Source organism: Andrena cerasifolii, chromosome 6 (assembly GCF_050908995.1).
Source record: "Andrena cerasifolii isolate SP2316 chromosome 6, iyAndCera1_principal, whole genome shotgun sequence".
In the NCBI taxonomy this organism is placed as follows: Eukaryota; Metazoa; Arthropoda; class Insecta; order Hymenoptera; family Andrenidae; genus Andrena; species Andrena cerasifolii.
The window spans coordinates 1132194-1149915 of NC_135123.1; the positions used below are offsets into that span (position 1 = coordinate 1132194).

Below are 17722 nucleotides of genomic sequence, written 5' to 3' on the forward strand. Positions count from 1 at the left end.
TCCCCTCGCACCAGCTGTGTCAGATTATACCTTCTTTCATTTGAAGCTATTGAATTGACATTAGCAGCAATTATTTTGAGTTTATGTTGGTTTGTGTTATCCACTATTTGGGGGGGGGGGGGGTAGATGTACTACGTTTGGGCTTGAGTCAATTTGGTCCCCATTGATACCAAAATATAAATCGTGGAGCTTCCTAATGTTATTGGAGTTCTGAATAATTATATTTTCTAGCCTAGACAGTTGGTGCGCAAAGAAGTCCCTGAATTCTGCCATATGGGTACCCTGCTTCATTGAGGCGTTTTCTTGCGATAGACCTTCTGTATTTCCCGGACCCCCGAAATAATGTTGTGTGGTTATTCCCACAGCCCTATTTTCTTTATGTGTATTCGAATAGGGGCGCCCCAAAGGCTGGGAGCTAGCATTGCCCCTGGTCATCTGTGCAAAAGATACACCAGTCCTATATCTATTCGCAATAAGTTTTTTAATAATTCTGCTAATGGTCTCAAGTTTTTCCTCGGCTCTGATATGCATATTATTTTCAAATCTATTTTTGATTTCCTTATATATGGGACATCCCTTGTACGAAACGGGGTGCCCATAGTTCTTGCAACGTACGCAGAAGATTTTTTCTAAGTCTATTTTTTCTCCCTTTTTAATTTTGCACTCCCCCGGCTCGTGTTTTTCGTCACATTTCACGCACCTAAAGTCTAAGTTACAGTTAAGGGCAGAGTGCCCTGTCCTTTGGCATCTCAAACACATTGTTGGTTTTTTTTTCGATAGTCTCTCCAATCTCACTGCTTGATGCAATATATATTTAACCTTAATTAACATATTTATATCACTTTCTGGGGAGATTTTAACTAAGAAAAATGGCAGGGCTTTATTATTTTTGATTGAGCTTAGTGTAGTAAAGTTCGATACCTTCATTACATTTACTTTTTCTATCTTGAGTGATTTTAGCTCTTCTAGGATTTCTTCTGTGGTAAAACTGGAGTCTATACCTTTAAGTACTAGTGATCGCGGTTTTAGTGTCTTAGGAGTATATGTAAAATATTTAATTCCCCTTTGTGTTAACGCCTCTAACACAGTCTTGTACTCGTTTAAGTTATCTACTTGTATATAATGCTTATTACTATTCAGTCTTTTGATTGAAAAATTTCTTAAGCCTAACGTCTCTTTCAATTGTCTATAAGATATTTGTTGCGATGTCTCTATAATATTTATAATGGGAGGCTTTTCTATACTTGACTTTGTATATAGATTTGTGGGATCTTGAAGGACCTCGCCTACTCTTTGGTTATTAGCTTGTTCGGACCACTGATTTTGCTGTTGTTCGATTTCCATATCCTGGCTCTGGTTTGTCCATGCATCCCTACTGATTGTGTTGCTTGGCCTCTCTGACTCTTTATGATAAGGAGTTGGTGGACCCTGGCGTGGTCTTTTATGCTTCGACTCTTCCATCCTTCCTTCTTGCGGCTCTGCCCTTTGGTTTATGATGCGGGCATAGGTACTTGCTCCTGATACACCTTCTTCCCCCTGACTGTCTACATTTGTCTGCTTATCCATGTTAAGAGTTCCTGCTTTATTTTTAGCTCTTTCCTCTTCTAACTGATTTGACAGGTCTAGAATTGTTTTCTTCATGTCCTTGATTGTGCATAATAATTCTTTATGCGTCTCCTCGTTGACAATGTTGTGTTGCATCTTGTTTTTCTTAGAAGTCGTCCCTCCTTTTGGTTTCATTTCCACAGATAATGTATGGATTTTCCTCTCGTCTATAGGCTTCCTAAGCTTATAGTTAGGTATAGGATTTACCTTTTTTATTTTATTCTTGGCCCGCAGGAATTTTTCCAGCTGTGTATGTACGTTTGCATTTATGCTATCGATGTTCTTTCCTGTATTTATGAACTCAAAGAGTTGACTATTGTCAAACTTGTCACTTTTATAACCTATTTGCCCGCATGGCTTTAAGGTTATGGTGTTCGGGGAAGCGGCCCCAAGCGTATTTGTACAATTATTACTATTATCTGACGCTATCATGCATCAAACAATTACTGAATTGTACTTTGCTCTATAATAATACTGAACTTTTTGTTTTTTGTGCTTCTAGAACGGTCCTGACCACGAGAACTGGTGTTTTACAGACATAGAATGGTCGTTGGTAAAAATACTGTTTTATTTATCGAAGAAATTGGTACTAACATTGACAATGAGTGAAAATGAATTTCTGACAGGTCCGCACTACAAAGACACGGACAGAGAAGTGAAGCTAAATAAAATAGTTTAGAATAGTCACTGTCATAGTTAGAAACTGCAAAATTGGAGCGGTATGAAGAAAATACTACCAACAACACGCGGTATTCCCAAGCGGTCACCTATCCAAGTACTAACCACGCCCAATGTCGCTTAACTTCAGTGATCGGACGAGAACTGGTGTTTTACAGACATTTTTTTTTTTTTTCAAAGTGTTTATTTAAGGCAAATAATATTTATTACAGTAGTATAACTATAAATAAACGAATAGATTGTATTACTATTTTCTGTACGAAAGACTTATATAGTAATGCACTTGTTCAGTCTTATAAATTTCGTACATCGTAACACGAGGGATAGTGATCTAGGCTATCGTTCGTTATAATTATATTTGTACTTAGAACTAGTTTGGTCGACTAGCCTGTTACGAATAATACTTTGACACTCCCCAAAACGCCTAAAAAAGGGAGCTAATGTTGCATCGTTTTTACTTACAAAGTATAATACCTAAAGCTAATTATATATTTGATAACTATAACAGTAACAATAACAATAATATTTACATTGATAAGGGTGTTGGGAACTATTGGATTATTTACAGAGAAGGAGGAGAGACTAAAAAGGAGAAGGATTGGGGAGATGTTGCTTAGTTGCTCAGCTATAATAGAAGGGATGGGTGAAGCTTGAGGCTCACATTATCGCCGTATTTGCTACAGTCCCGTGCTATTTAACTTACTTACAATATATAATATTTAAGTCAGACTTACTATTTTATTTATGCTTTTGCACTTAGTTTTTGTCGTTTTTGGTTACTATACACAGGAACGAAGAAGATATAATAAATATACATACTTGCATACCTATTCGCAGCACGCATACCTTACATTCTACACTTACATTACCTATTTATGTACTATCTTTGGTTAATAAGGCACGTTAAAAAAAAATTAATTATTTTATTTAATTAAGATACTTGAGTGTTTGATTTGACCTCTACTTTTTTTTTAATTGCTCATCAACCACCAGAACCTTTTAATATCAATATTCTTGTAATCCGAGATATCTTTTTGGGGGATCGCTGTACTATATTTAAGAACGCTTCCGTCTCCTTGCTCATCTGGCTGGTTCAGCTGATGAACTACTGTTTTGTTCGCCCTGTGACGCGGGATGTGGTACAGCACCGGCACCGCATATTTGTCTTGCATGTACCCGCTTTTATCTAGGAATATGAATGCTTCAGGAGGTATATAACCCGTGCGCAGTGATTTTTTTATATAGTTTTCATCTGGGTATGGAATTGGAAATATTAAGCTGTTGTTAGTTAACTGTGCTGCTGACGCAAAGTAATTACGAATAAGTTTTATTATGAAATTATCAATTCTGTTAATTCCTGCTTTATTGTATAGAGTTTCATTTTTAAAGTATTTTTGAAAGTTTGAGGCAGGTGTTCTATATAAATTGAGACATGCTCTTAAGCATCTTCTTTCGAAGACACGTAATTCTTCCATTACTGACGCTGCAGTGTTGTACCACATCTCGCAACCATAACTGATTATAGGCCTTATCAACATTTGATAACATGTGAGTTTGACTCTCCTATTTAACTTTTTGGAGTAAAATATTTTTGCATTTGCTACGAATGTATTTTTTGCCTTTTGCAATTGGGTACTAATGTGCTTGTTAAATAAAAATCTATCATCTATTTGTAGTCCCAGATACCTTACTGCATTTTTATGTTCTATACCTATATTCCCTTCAACATCGCTGTTTAAGGAGAAGTTTTTATATTGTTTTGCAATTGTACCTGAGGCTCTTCTGCAAGAGAGTCTAATGAGAATTGATTCGCATTTATCAGCGATAACTCTTAGTTTCCACGCTTTGTAATATGCAAATATCTTGTTGATACCATTTTGCAGTGTTGCTTGAAGTTTATTTGGCGATTTATCTGCTGTGTATACTATTAAGTCATCAGCGAAGGCAATCATGGAACATTTTGTATTGTCTGGTCCGAACAGGTTAAGGATATCACATGTGAATACAGGGTGTCCCACTAAGGAGTGGACAGCGCGATATCTCTTAAAGTATTGTCGATAAAAATATAAAAAAAATAGGGAATTGCATGGTTCGAGGGGGCCCATTTATTAGCGCGAACGAATTTTGTTTTCGATTATTATTTTAAAAGATACGATGGTCAAGTTCGGTTTTTCAAATGGAACTATTTTTTTTGAAGACCTGAGTTGATAGTGCGTTCCAAGACAAATTCGATAAGCTTTAATGTATACACTTTATTTCCACTGGTTTTTAAGATATTGCGCTTGCAAAATTACTGATTTTCACTGCAAGAAAACCCTCTGGAATAGCAAGGACCGGGGTCGATCTTACTGCCGCCACGGGTGGCATTGCCTGTTGAAACTGATACCTACCTGCCAAAGGTCTACGACAGGGTTCGCAGACCCAAAAGCTGGACAATTCTTTTCCGTCAGAAATGCTACTTAGGTATGTATATCTGGCGGTATCGAGAAGCGCACCGTTACTTTTATTTCGCACTTGCTTCTACGCTCGGATGGCCGGTTCTTTTGGGAGGGATGCAAGTTCGATTGGTTAGGTTAGAAGGTATGAAAGTTGCTAGACTAAATTTCAACCATAGGGAGCAGATTGTATCAGAACCAATCCAACTTGCATCCCTCCCAAAAGAACCGGCCATCCGAGCGTAGAAGCAAGTGCGAAATAAAAGTAACGATGCGCTTCTCGATACCGCAGATGTACCTACCTAAGTAGCATTTCTGACGGAAAAGAATTGTCCAGCTTTTGGGCCTGCGAACCCTGTCGTGGACCTTTGGCAGGTAGGTATCAGTTTCAACAGGCAATATCACCCGTGGCGCCAGTAAGACCGACCCCGGTTTTTGCCATTCCAGAGGGGTTTCTTGCAGTGAAAATCAGTAAATTTGCAAGCGCAATATCTTCAAAACCAGTGGGAATAAAGTGTATACATTAAAGCTTATTGAATTTGTCTTGGAACGCACTATCAACTCAGGTCTTCAAAAAAAATAGTTCCATTTGAAAAACCGAACTTGACCATCGTATCTTTTAAAATAATGATCGAAAACAAAATTCGTTCACGCTAATAAATGGGCCCCCTCGAACCATGCAATTCCCTATTTTTTTTATATTTTTATCGACAATACTTTAAGAGATATCGCGCTGTCCACTCCTTAGTGGGACACCCTGTATATTGAAAAGAATGGGCGAATTGATTGTACCTTGTTGGAGTCCATTTTCTAATTTAAATGATTGAGAAGAGGTTATGTTGCCTAGGCTGGTTTTGAAACTTCTTCCGTATTAACTTGATCAAGATGAGTGGGAAGTCTTTCTTCTGTAGTTTGGTTATTAGGCCATTTAACCATACCGTGTCAAACGCTTTTTCCAAGTCTACTAGAGACGCTCCTAAGCATTTGTCCCCATTTAGTGCCCAATTTACGTCGGAGGATAATTTATTTATGGCATGCGTCGTTGAGTGGTGTTTACGGAAGCCATATTGGTTATCTGGGATTAGGTTTTTGGCATTGCATATTGTTAGGATCCTGTCGTTGATTATTCTTTCGAACACTTTACCTATATTAGGGAGTAGGCTGATAGGTCTGTAATTATTTGGGTTAGATTTGTCATTACCCTTTTTGTGTATAGAAAGTATTTTTGCATGCTTCCAGCTGGTTGGGAAGTGAGCATGATTTAGCAGATTGTTGAATAATATCGTATAGTTGACTATTATGTTATGTGGTAGTTTTTTTAAGACTAAATTTGGAATTTTGTCGTTACCAGCTGATTTTTTGTTGTTGAGGGACAAAAATTTATTTTTTACCTCAGCCCCATTTGTGAAATAATCTGGTAGTACATCTAGTGGATCTATTGCATTGTTTGACTCAGAAAAATTGCATATTGTATCTGGTATGTCGGCTGCTATGTTTGAGATTAATTGGTTATACATTTTCTCTATGACATTCCTGAATTTGGGGTTATTGGAATTGTTGTTTTGCTCACTTACAGTTACGTATTGGATACCTAAGTAGTCTAATTTATTGGTAGTGTTGCTTATGAGGATGTTGTTATTGTTGTCTGTACTTAGTGTGTTGGGATCCATATTTGCTCTCCTTATCAGATTTTCTTTGATTGCTGGGATTTTAAATGTCGGAAGTTTGGTGTGTTCTTTCTTTCTGAAAATCAGGTTGATTTCTCTGAACATCTTGTTTGATTGGTTTGTGTTTATTTGGCTGATCCTTGTGTGCCAGTAAGTATTGACCATCCGTTCTATTTCTGCTTTTTGTCTTTTCCTTATAGCTTTTATCCTGTTGTCTATAATTTTTGCTGCGTGGCTAATGTGGGGTCCTGCGTTCTTTGATCTATGTAATCTGCGGGCTGTGGCAACAGCTTGCTTTTCATCTTCAATTAGCTGCCGGATTCTTCTGGATGTGTATTTATCTATTGCGTTTTTTGTATTGGCTTTTGGTATTGTTTGATTCATGGCATCTATTATTTTTTGGTTGATGTTTTGTATTTGATCTTCAATTTGTGTTATTGAGAGGTTGGTATCTGCTCTTATGTGTAGATCACTTGATTGTAGAATTTTCTGAAATTTTTCCCATTTTGCTTGATTGTAGTTGTATGATGTATTTTCACTATTGTGATGAATGATGATATTCTGCTGTGATATTCTTATTTTTGCTGATATTCCTACGTGGTCACTAGGGATTTGGATTGTGGGTAGTTTATTGTTAATTCCATTTGTATACTCAAGTCTTGCATCTGAAATGAGTAAATCAATGTAAGATTCATTTCGAGGGTAGGATGGTGTAATTGAGTGGAGGAGGTTTATTCTATATTTAATAGCATTGTTGTTCAACCAATCTTGGAGGTTCATACCTCTTTCATCATTCATTTTGTTGGACCAATTCACATGTTTTGCGTTAAAGTCTCCAGCTAAGACATAATAATTAGATTGCGATATTAAATTTAATTTATTGAAGAGTTTTTCTAAGTCTGCTCTGAATTTTGAAGTGGGGCCTTTCTTTGCGTATATGGAAACTAATATCAGTTTGTTATTGTTCGTTGTGTCCAGTTTTATTGCTGTTGATTCTATCAACTCTGTTTCTGTGTTTATGTCAAGTATTTCATGTTTTATATTATTTTTAATTAATATTGCTGTGCCACCTCCTGCTTTTTCGTTTGGTCTATCGTTTCTGATGATCATATAGTCCTTAAAGTATAGAGTGTGTCTTTCATTTAGGTGGGTTTCACTTAGTAACATAATGTCTGGTTTTTGTTTGTCTAACAATAGTGTTAGTGCTATTCTTTTGGCATTGCTAACTAGAGAGTTTATATTTGCTGAAATTAGCTTTATATTATGTGTGTTTCTTTGTGAGTTATTGAATGTGTTGGCTATTTATTAGCATATTTGCTATGTGACTTATTTGTGCTCCCATTGTTTCTAGTTTTGTTGCCAGGGTTTCTATGTTTTTTTCTATTCTGTCTGTCCTTGTTTGTAGGTTGTGGATAAGTTTCTGTTCTTGTGAGGTGTAAATTATACTTGGTGATATTGCTGTATTGTTTGGATCTATGCTGGAGCGTGTCTCTTGGTTTACTCCTCTAACCGAGTTTGCAAATGAGAAACCTGCTCTAACTAAGGCTGGATTCGTTATTGCGAGTGGGGCCTTTATTTTGGTATGTTCATTATGTGTCCTAATATTTAATTTGTGTTCCTTAAATTTTGGGCAACCCTTGTACGAGGCCGGATGACCCTCTGTTTTACAGTTCACACAATATGGGCTTTTACCTGGATGGTCTGATTGTTGTGTTTTCACTTTGCATTCACCAGGGTTGTTTCGTTTCAAAGGACAAAAGCGGGCTCAGGGGGCGAGGCGAAAATTCAACGTCTTAACGGTAGGCAATTGTTTGTTCTCGAAGCGTTCGTTGGGAACCATTTGCCTGCCAGATGACTAAAAGGCAATCGACATCGTGCCATTTTTTCTGGTATTTTCGACTACTTTCGTCCTGAGATAATCCGTTAAATTGTTCTGTCAGTGAGGGTACACGGTTACCTCGGACCGGTACATCCCGTCGTCCACCGCTGACTCACAGAACAATACGGTCATAAACCGCGACCCTGGCTAAACGCTCCAACCGAACAACCTAGCTAGGTTTGTTAGCCAGATGTCTGGTTTTCCTCCGCTACGTCACCAAAAGGGAGAGGTCTTCCTCCTCCACCACCGAAATCGAGGAAGGAAGGTCCCTCCTCTTCGAGGAGAGGTTGGCCAATCAGCAATTTTGGCACCTCTCGAAAGTCTAACGCTTTGTCTACCTTCGAGGCCGAAAAGGGAGACGGGACAGAATTCGATCGGTCTGTCAAGCAAACAACTTCTGGTCTCTGGTTGAGACCTCGATCGACACTTAAAACGATCAGATATCTTTACGAGGATCTAGTCAAGCATTCGTGACTAGAACTATCAATCAAACAGTTCTTACTCAAATCATCGTTCGGATTTGAGTAATTACTCTGGTCAGCGTTCGTGACCAAGACTATCGAACAATTTACATTCGTGCTAGTGTGATCATCGTACATCATCAAGCTCATTTTCATCGAATAATTTAATAATCACTCAAAATTAATTTGGCGAGTGATAAGGTTGCCAGCATCGCGTACCACGGAGTCTCTTGGGCCTTACAACCCCAAGAGGAAAGATAAAACTTTCGCGCGTGTTGGTGGCTAACAAGGGTTGTGTGGATCATTGCATTTTACACACCTGTAGCTTAAATTGCAATTACTTGCTGCGTGGCCAAATCTCTGACACCTTCTACATTGGGTGTCACCTTTTTTAATTAGTTTCTCCCATCTTACGACATGATGTTTTACATATCTTATTTCGCTAAGTTTTTTTAAATCGCTGCTTGGGCTTAATTGTACTAAATAGGTAGGTAACGCTCTATTTTCTCTTATTGATTTAGCTGTTTTAAATTGAATAACTTTGGTGAAGTATAGGTTCTCACCAGAAATTAATTGGAGTTCACTTGAGATTTCTTGTTCCGTAAAAGACTGTGGGAGACCTTTGAGTAAGTAAGTATGATTTTTTTGTTCTTTTGGCGTAAATGAATAAAAACTAGTATTGGCACTAGAGAGAGCCTTCTTTACTTTATCAAAGTCTGTTACCGACTGTAATTGTATAATATGTTTGGCACTATTTATGCGTTTTATATGGAAGTCTATTGATTTAGATATATTTAAAATTAAGTCTACGGTATCTTTGGGATCTTGGTACAATACATTTATGGGAGGCGGCTTATTCTTGTCGCTTGTGTTATTGGACTTACCCTCCTGCGTATTTCTACTCCAAGGCTTGGGTTTTGTTGGTTGGGATTGGGATGTTTTTGGCTTTATTACTGGTGTGGTTTGGGATAATGCTGTTGGTGCCGATGGTGATATTGGTCTGGAAGACTGCTGTATGCGCTCTCTATCCTTTTTCCGACTTTCTTGGTTTTTCTTCCTCATAATTAGGGTGAATGGGTCGTCGTGTGCATCGTGTGTCTCTTCTGATCCTTGACTGCTTTGTGGAGTGAGTGACACTTCCATCGATTCTTCAGTCATTGGTTGAGGAGTTTTTGAAGCCTTGAATTGGCGTACTATCTCCTTTAGTTTTTCTATTTCTTCTCTTAGAGATTTGTTTTCTTCCTTTAATTTGGTGTTCATGCCCGCTTCTTCAATTTCGGACTTCCGTCCTTCCGATTTTTTAGTTTTCGCCATTTGGATGTTAGGTTTAATAATAATTTTCCTTTTTAAGCTTTTTTTATCATTGTGTATAAGCTCGCTGATTTTATGCTGGTACAGTGGTGATGTTCCGTTGATAAATTTCTCAAACTCTTTTAATTTTGCAACTGGCCATGTGTTCGTGTTTGAGGTTATGTTTTCTTTTTCTTCATCTCTTCGATTTTCTAGGCTATTTTCGCCTGTACTTATAACTTCCTTTAACTCTGCCGTTTTGCTTACTTTAGATAATGACTAAAGTTACTTATGCACTTTCCAGAATACTTGATAAATCTTCTGTATAACACTAAGAGAGAAGACGATCCACACGCTATGGTGTTTTACAGACATAGAATGGTCGTTAGTAATAATACGGTTTTATTTATCGAAGAAATTGGAACTAACATTAACAATGAGTGAAAATGAATTTCTGACAGGTCCGCACTACAAAGAAACCGACAGAGAAGTGAAGCTAAATAAAATAGTTTAGAATAGTCACTGTCATAGTTACAAACTGCAAAAATCGAGGGGTATGAAGAAAATACTACCAACAACACGCGGTATTCCCAAGCGGTCACCCATCCAAGTACTAACCACGCCCAATGTCGCTTAACTTCAGTGATCGGACGAGAACTGGTGTTTTACACACATAGAATGGTCGTTGGTAAAAATACGGTTCTATTTATCGAAGAAATTGGTACTTACGTTGACAATGAGTGGAAATGAATTTCTGACAGGTCCGCACTACGAAAAAAAACCGACAGAGAAGTGAAGCTAAATCAAATAGTTTAATATACTCACTGTCATAGTTACAAACTGCAAAAATGGAGCGGTATGAAGAAAATACTACCAACAACACGCGGTATTCCCAAGCGGTCACCCATCCAAGTACTAACCACGCCCAATGTCGCTTAACTTCAGTGATCGGACGAGAACTGGTGTTTTACAGACATAGAATGGTCGTTGGTAAAAATACGGTTTTATTTATCGAAGAAATTGGTACTTACGTTGACAATGAGTGGAAATGAATTTCTGACAGGTCCGCACTACAAAAAAAAACCGACAGAGAAGTGAAGCTAAATCAAATAGTTAAGAATACTCACTGTCATAGTTACAAACTGCAAAAATGGAGGGGTATGAAAAAAATACTACCAACAACACGCGGTATTCCCAAGCGGTCACCCATCCAAGTACTAACCACGCCCAATGTCGCTTAACTTCAGTGATCGGACGAGAACTGGTGTTTTACAGACATAGAATGGTCGTTGGTAAAAATACAGTTTTATTTATCGAAGAAATTGGTACTAACATTGACAATGAGTGAAAATGAATTTCTGACAGGTCCGCACTACAAAGAAACGGACAGAGCAGTGAAGCTAAATAAAATAGTTTAGAATAGTCACTGTCATAGTTACAAACTGCAAAAACGGAGCGGTATGAAAAAAATACTACCAACAACACGCGGTATTCCCAAGCGGTCACCCATCCAAGTACTAACAACGCCCAATGTCGCTTAACTTCAGTGATCGGACGTTTTTTGTTTGTGAAAGTCTCTTTATTATATAACATATGTACATTTAAGCGTATAAAATAAATACATTTAAACTGTTTCTTTGGTAATTGAATTTGTACCTAGTTCCTACAATTAATGCTTAACCTACTACTATGATTAATCAGTCGATATGCAGTATATCTCTTATTTCTAGTGTGTTCATTTAGCTCATATCTAGTATAGTGATCGGACGAGAACTGGTGTTTTACAGACATAGAATGGTCGTTGGTAAAAATACGGTTTTATTTATCGAAGAAATTGGTACTTACGTTGACAATGAGTGGAAATGAATTTCTGACAGGTCCGCACTACAAAAAAACCGACAGAGAAGTGAAGCTAAATAAAATAGTTTAGAATAGTCACTGTCATAGTTACAAACTGCAAAAACGGAGCGGTATGAAAAAAATACTACCAACAACACGCGGTATTCCCAAGCGGTCACCCATCCAAGTACTAACCACGCCCAATGTCGCTTAACTTCAGTGATCGGACGAGAACTGGTGTTTTACAGACATAGAATGGTCGTTGGTAAAAATACGGTTTTATTTATCGAAGAAATTGGAACTAACATTAACAATGAGTGGAAATGAATTTCTGACAGGTCCGCACTACAAAAAAACGGACAGAGAAGTGAAGCTAAATAAAATAGTTTAGAATAGTCACTGTCATAGTTGGAAACTGCAAAATTGGAGCGGTATGAAGAAAATACTACCAACAACACGCGGTATTCCCAAGCGGTCAACCTTCCAAGTACTAACCACGCCCAATGTCGCTTAACTTCAGTGATCGGACGAGAACTGGTGTTTTACAGACATAGAATGGTCGTTGGTAAAAATACGGTTTTATTTATCGAAGAAATTGGTACTTACGTTGACAATGAGTGGAAATGAATTTCCGACAGGTCCGCACTACAAAAAAAACGACAGAGAAGTGAAGCTAAATAAAATAGTTTAATATACTCACTGTCATAGTTACAAACTGCAAAAATGGAGGGGTATGAAAAAAATACTATCAACAACACGCGGTATTCCCAAGCGGTCACCCATCCAAGTACTAACCACGCCCAATGTCGCTTAACTTCAGTGATCGGACGAGAACTGGTGTTTTTTTTTTTTTCAAAATTGTTTATTAATGAGCCGTATGGCAATTACAGGGAAATAGGTGAGCTTAACAACAAATTAAAAAAGTGCTCAAACGCGTCATGAACACTAGGAACTGGTTACCCAATTGTACGAATACCGATCGTAACTCTTGGATAGACTTCTCTCGATATTAATATATATAAATATCTCTGATTGTTATAAACTATATGTTAATAAAATGTGAATAGTTACATACTAATTTGCACTGTCTGTCATTATGTTATGTACTGCTACATGGGGAAAAGTAGACGGCTGCTACAAAAACCCCTGAATCGATATCAGTCAATACCTTAACCCTAAATAAACTTACTAACTAAGGACTTACGCACTAACTATATACAGCGGGGTGGACCCTACCCTTAGGTCTAGGTATCACAGTCTAGCAAGAGGGACCACAAGGTACCCTCGCCAATCACAATTCCAAAAAGGAGTTAAGCACCGTTTACTCTGCGTTGAACCAGTTCTGGAATATGTGCGCAAGTGGGCGATAACCACCAATATTTCTCAAAATTGAGTCTGTGGAAGTCCCGTTGATCTCGCTTAGGAAGAGCAATAGAGAACGTAAAATTACCGCGAGTAGTATCATACGCATCATATTCCAGCGCGATTTTTTTGTTCGCCTTATTGCGCTTCCAGTGATACAAAATTGGGATATTGCATTCGTTCTGTAGTAGACCACGCTGGTCGCAGTAAATAAAGGCTTGCGGGGCGACATAGCCGATAGCAATCTGGCGTTTAGAGACTTCGTCTCGCTGCATGGAGGAGGATCTAATCACGGCGTTGTCAATGCTCGGGAGACTGCTAAAATAGTCACGGGTTAGACGAAGGGTAAACGAGTCAATTCTAGGTATCTCCGCTGTCTCATAGATAGATTGGTTCCGTATATAGTGCTGCCAGTCCGAATACTGGGAGCGGTATAACCCGAGGCAGGCCCTGAGGCATCTACGCTCGAAGCACCGAAGTTTTTCCATGACAGTGTGGTTGCAGTTCCACCATATCGGGGCTGCATATGTTAGTATGGGGCGGACTAGCAGCATATATAGGATGACCTTGGCTCTATTGGTTATGTTTTTGTTATAAAAAACTCGGCTGTTGGCTATGAATGCTACACGCGCTTTATCTACCTGCATGTCAATATGCTTGTTACCTCTAAGGAGGTAATCTAACTGTACTCCCAAATATCTGACCGTCTTTTTGTGCGGGATGTTAACACTACTGTTGGTGCCAGGGCTGAGTGTCTGGATTTGGAATTGATTTCTCCCAGCCCTTGCTTTGTGGGAGAGAAAATTGATAGGTTTTCTAAACAAGATAGTTTCGCATTTACCGGGATTGAGTCTAAGGTTCCATGTCATATAGTATTTGTTCAGCTTGTTCACCAGGAATTCAAGATTGTCGCGAACCGTCTCCACTCTGCCTCCAACAGTATAAACTATTACATCGTCAGCAAACGCCAATGCCGATGACATGCCTGTATTCAGATCAAATAGTCTTGTAAGGTCACTCGTGAAGATATTAAAAAGTATCGGTGAGTTCACCGTACCCTGCTGCAATCCCTCCGTGATCATGAACTCTTCCGAAGAGATGTTAGTGCCGTCCCAGGTCACGAATGTTTTATCCCTGATCATGTCCCATATCGTAAGCACTAACCACTTCGGGAAGTTCTTTTTCAGTAACTTGTATATGAGTCCATTGAGCCACACCGAATCAAAGGCCTTTTCTAGGTCGAGCAATGCCGCTCCGACGAGCTTGCAATTGCCCACCTGAGTGTTTAAATCAGCCAGCAGCTTATGCACCGCATGGACCGTCGAGTGTCGATTTTTAAAACCAAATTGATGATCAGGAATGATTTTGTTGTCTGAACAGAATGAAGTTATGCTGTCGTTAATGACTGATTCGTAAACTTTGCTGAGGCTGGGGGTGAGACTGATTGGTCGGTAGCTAGATGGATCATGAGGATTTTTTCCTTTCTTCAGAATGGGAAGTACTTTAGCTTTCTTCCAGGCTATTGGAAAGTAATTGTGATTGATGGCATTATTAAATAATACTGTCAGGTCCCTGACTGTCTTAACAGGTAAGTGCTTTAATAATATCGGGGGGATGTTATCAAGACCACTCGATGTTTTATTGGGGAGGTTTCTCAATATGTAATTTACAGAGGCGATGTGGCAAAAGGGATGGGATGCATTATCTAGAGAGGCAGGGTTGCTGGCCGTATTGTCAGCGTTAAACTGGGTGGTCGTGATAAGCTGTTCTCTCCTGGTGAAGAGTTCAGATTTAAGCTTATCGGCTGTATTGTCAACTATCTGTTTGAGACGGGTACCAGAATTTAAAGGGCGGGGCGAATTTATTGACTCATAAAAAGCACCGATGATGTTAAACTTATCTTGTGAGTCTGTGATTATAAAATTATTATCTAAGATAACTGACTGGGAGGTGTTACAGCGACTTCTTTGGATAATATCCCCCTTGTCGCGGCTAATGTGGAGGTCTTTCACACCCTCTAGATGCTTTGGTCTGAATAGGGCGTTAATTCTTGGGAAAAAAGATGCCGTGTTTCGGTGGTCTATTTTTTTGACAAGGCGGGACCAAAAATTTTCAATAGCCAATCTAAACTCCGACCTCAATTTTTTGACGGTAAAATTCAGCAGTTCTTTAGCTTGTCGCGAAGCCGGGAGTTTCAAGCCCGGATCCATGATATGGAGGTAATGCAGCAGGGAAACCAATTGACTTTTGCGTTTTTGCAGTTTCCTGATCTTACGGTTAACGTACTGCAAAGTATTATTATTGGCCTTTATTTTCGGCACCACTATGGAAGCTGAATCTGATATGAGCGTACTGATTTTTTGAATGAATTCATCAATTTCTGGGATTGCCAGGTTGCGGTCCTCGGGGATATTAATATCATCGAGGGCCGCAATCTTCTTGACAAATTTTATCCATTTGGTGGCTTTATAGTTGAGCCGGTGCCTTGCTGGTGAACAGGAAGTCAAGTTAAAGCTATCGTTACCGAAACCGAATCTGAGAGTAATTGCAGTGTGATCACTTTCATACGGTAGAGTGCTAGCCCGACCATTGACACCGTTCAGTAGACTCAGCCTCGCATCAACGAGACATATGTCCAAATAGGACTGCGCCGGCTTGAATGTAGGGGTTGATGGTCCGATGACTCTGAGTTTGAATCTGTTTTCATGCATCTCCTTCCAACGACCCATGAACACACCTCTTTGATTATCTGCCCTGTCGCCCCACATCTTACTTCTGGCATTAAAATCGCCCGCAATAATATAAAAATTATTGAGACAATGTAACTTAAGACTAGTGAATAAACTATTTAATTCTCTGATAAAAAGGTCAGAGTTATCGCTTCTGGCATATACACTTATTATAAATATATTATTGTTACCTCTCGTTGGGAGTTTGATTATTGAATATTCTAGGATTGCATTCCTTGTAGATGAAGGGAATTTACAAACTGTATACGGAATACTTCGCTTAATCACAATTGCCGTGCCTCCACCCTTTGTTGCGTTCGGCCTGTCATTTCTTATAATATCATAGTCCCGGAGAGAGATTTTGTGATTAGCATTGAGTTTAGTTTCTGATAGTAATAAAATATCGTGGTTGTGATCTGTAATAAATTGGATGAGCTCCAATCTGCGTTGGTGAGCTACAATAGAATTAACGTTAATAGCTGCTATCTTAATTTGATTAGTGAATACGGAACCTTCCATGAAATCAGTCTGTAAAAAGGGTGTTAAAGATATAGTCGATCCGCTCTGTGTTCGCTGCTATTTGCGCCGCCAGCGTTTGGAATTGGATCGCAACCTGTGCAGCGAATTCGTTTTTCAATTCTTCCATCCAGGCAGGAGGCTTCGTGGGGGGGAGCTGGCTACTGGGCAGCTCCGCGTTGACACCTGCGTATGATGGTGCTATGGACGTTCTTGTTGTTGGCCTTGGTCTTAGCAGGTTGGTGGTGTTTAGATACTGTTGAGACTGCTTTCCCAAAAGCGCCTGCGCAAAGGAGGTATTCGCTCTGATAGTCGAGGAGAGCTTGCTTACCCTCTGAGTTATATCACGCAGATGCCTGGTGTTGATCTCTCTTTTTTGCTTCATTGCAAACTTCATAAAGGGACATCCTTTGTACGAGGCTGGGTGACCCGCCGAGCCACAGTTAGCGCATTTGAGGGCCTCCCTCCCGTCATGTAGATTGATTTTGCACGCACCTGGTTCATGCGATTGGGCGCACTTTACGCATCTATACTGCAGGTTGCAATTCTTGCTAGCATGGCCAAGCCTTTGCCATTTCTTGCATTGAAATAAGGGCTGTCTTCTAAGGTGCTCCCATTTAACCTTTTGGTAAGCTAGAGCTTTAATTTTGAATAGCTCCGCTGTTTTGCTTTCAGCCGAAAGTTGTATTAGGTGGTGGTATTTCTCAGGCTGCTTCTTGTCAAATAAGAACCTAGATATATTTATGATTTCTAGATTGGGAATCTGGAGGTCCAGAATCTCCTTCTTGATGTAATCGAGATCAAAATTTCCTTTTATCCCCTTAATGAGTATGGATTTTGGCCTATTACCTTTCGGTGTATAAGTAAAAAATTGAATGCCTAGTTCGGAGAGCTTCGCAACTAGAAGTTGCTGGTGTTCCAGGGCACTAGTGGTTATGGTGTGATTCTCAACATCATTCTCTTTGACGGTAATTTTTGTTTTCGGAATATTTAGCGAATTGGCTATGCCAATGATAACCTCAAAAGTGGTACCACTAGTGTAGATCGGCGGAGGCTTGGGTGTTTTGGCCGTGGCGTCCGTCATTGTTCCCACATCTGGGGTGTCGTCCATTTCGGCGTTTACTTCGAGGCCCGAAAGGGGCAAGAATCGGTTGTCCTCATCAATGCGGGTATCGTTTGTAACTTTCCCAAGTAGATTTGGAGATCTGCAGGTCTTCCTGGGGGTTATCCAGCCATCTGCCGATACAGAAGAGCATTGGGG

The 17722-nt window shown here is 39.3% G+C and overlaps 4 non-coding genes and 2 pseudogenes across 4 annotated transcripts; all 6 read right to left on the reverse strand.

Annotated features, from left to right (window-relative positions):
* Nucleotides 1–10584: 10584 nt before the first annotated feature.
* Nucleotides 10585–10705, reverse strand: LOC143370818 (5S ribosomal RNA). The gene has a single exon (XR_013085919.1). It is a non-coding gene; the product is annotated as a 5S ribosomal RNA (ribosomal RNA).
* Nucleotides 10706–10886: 181 nt separating this feature from the next.
* Nucleotides 10887–11007, reverse strand: LOC143370896 (5S ribosomal RNA). The gene has a single exon (XR_013085946.1). It is a non-coding gene; the product is annotated as a 5S ribosomal RNA (ribosomal RNA).
* A 181-nt stretch (nt 11008–11188) lies between these two features.
* LOC143371016 (5S ribosomal RNA) lies at nt 11189–11309 on the reverse strand. The gene has a single exon (XR_013085957.1). It is a non-coding gene; the product is annotated as a 5S ribosomal RNA (ribosomal RNA).
* Nucleotides 11310–12000: 691 nt separating this feature from the next.
* On the reverse strand, nt 12001–12121 carry LOC143370554 (5S ribosomal RNA). The gene has a single exon (XR_013085661.1). It is a non-coding gene; the product is annotated as a 5S ribosomal RNA (ribosomal RNA).
* Nucleotides 12122–12300: 179 nt separating this feature from the next.
* On the reverse strand, nt 12301–12421 carry LOC143370846 (5S ribosomal RNA; annotated as a pseudogene).
* A 179-nt stretch (nt 12422–12600) lies between these two features.
* Nucleotides 12601–12724, reverse strand: LOC143371051 (5S ribosomal RNA; annotated as a pseudogene).
* Between the last annotated feature and the right edge of the window lie 4998 nt (nt 12725–17722).